Source organism: Pollachius pollachius (assembly GCF_949987615.1).
Source record: "Pollachius pollachius genome assembly, chromosome: 4".
Taxonomy (NCBI): domain Eukaryota; kingdom Metazoa; phylum Chordata; class Actinopteri; order Gadiformes; family Gadidae; genus Pollachius; species Pollachius pollachius.
This window is the reverse complement of record NC_136937.1, coordinates 30277074-30279062: the sequence shown is the minus strand read 5'-3', so window position 1 is coordinate 30279062 and position 1989 is coordinate 30277074.

The window sequence follows — 1989 nt, the reverse complement described above, 5'->3', positions numbered from 1 at the left end:
TCTCCTTCCTCCCCTCTCTCTCTCTTTCTCTCTCTCCCCTTCTTCCTCTCTCTTTGAATTAAGTCATTAGACTCTGTCCTCCGGTGTCGCCCTAAATATCTCCCCCCCCCCGCTCTGATTACCGGGCAGCTGTGAGAAGTGGAATGATTTCGGTGAGCACGGTTCTAAGATGACTGGATCAAAGGGAGATAATATATATAACCTGTGGGAGCGAACTACGATCAACACAACTACAGTACATGATGTTATAGTAGAAGAGGTCAGAGTGTTGTGTGATTGGCTAGATTCGATTAGAGTCACTTCCTTACGCTAATCTGACAATGCATTTCTCTCTTCTTTTATTAATACTAATAGTCAAGTCGAAACTAAAGGGAGAGAGGGAGAGAATATTTATAACCTGTGGGAGTACACTAGCAAAACAACTCCAGTAAATGATATTATAAAACAGAGTGTTGTGTGATTGGCTAGATTAGATTAGAATGTCACTTCCTCTGAGAATGCATATCCCTCTCTTTATTATTAATACTGATAGTCGTTACTACAGCTGTAGTTTGATTCGCCGGGAGGAGCAGCAATGCATTTAGATTATTCTAGGAAACGTACTCGCTTTTAGCCGATATGCAGTTTGACCGGCGAGCAAAGTAACGAAGAATTCAACTAAGCGAATGACGAATGGATTTGTAAACGGCAGAAAGTGTGTGTAATTGTATGAGTGAATTAGGAGCCAGGTGCCTACAGATGCTACCTTACATTCTGTGTTCACCGGCAGATGCAGAGAACTCGGTGGTTTACCGTCTCACGTTAGTGATGAATAATGGTGTGTTCCTACACCCCCTGTACGAGTTGCTCTTGTGATGTAATTTCCTGGCTTCGAGCACTTAAAGCGTGCCTGTTTGTCTCTGTGGGCATTAGGGGTGGGAATCTCTTGGCACCTCACGATTCGATTCCGATTCAGAGGTCAACGATTCGATTCTAGACCGATTATCAATGCATCTCAATGCAACAATTATTTTTTGAACATTTCCATGTGTGATTTTCAAAAATATATGTATACATCTGAGTTTGCTCCGCTGGGCAGTCACAATATCCCCTGCAGTAGAGAAGAACCCAAAATAGAACCTCATAGAACCCAAAATGCTGCCATACGGGAGCTTTTAAAGAAGCCGGTGCAGGTCGTAAAGGTTTGCTGCTCTCAGCCATTTTGTCTCTACTTAAAGTATATAAACAATTCGCAGTCAAGCACGTGTTTGGCGCGCATGCGCAGTCTATACGTGTGCGGCGCGTATAGACGAGAACCGGCATGCAGAAAGGAGTTTTCTGTAGCGTTCTTGAGCAGGCGAACAAAATGTTGCATAAGGCGAACAAATGTAATTTTTTAAATTCCGATTATTAACTTATCTGCATCGAGAGCGAATCGTGAGAGAATCGCGATGCATCGGAGAATCGATTTTTTTTCCCAGCCCTAGTGGGCATCGCTACACGAGTTGGGGAAGAACAGTCGTTCGCTAGTCATTGTTATTGTTAGCTACATTAGCCTTTTTAGCAAACCAGCGCGAAAACAAACAAGACAACTTTACATTGTATTGCACGCACCGCAAGACCATGCAATGCATAAATTGTGACCGGATGAAAGCCGCAATGTCATCAAAAGAGCATTTAAAAATCGATATTAAAACTACCAACGTGGCGAAAATACAAAGAAAATACATCTCTTTATGGGCGCAGCCATCTTTGTTTGTCGTGTTGTATGGTCAACCTCACTGAACTCGGTGGACTATTAAGAACCCCGAGATATTACGACCAAAAGGGGGGCATGCCTCAGTGAAATGCTGCAAGAAGGCTGGGAGGTTTCCCACTTTGCAACTCGTGCGGTTGGTGTATGAGGCATCTCGAACCCAACACAAGTGCCCCAACATCACAAGATCTTTCAAGAGCTCCAACCGTTCCCGGTGACGTCCCAATGGTAAGAACCGCCACCTAAACTCTGAC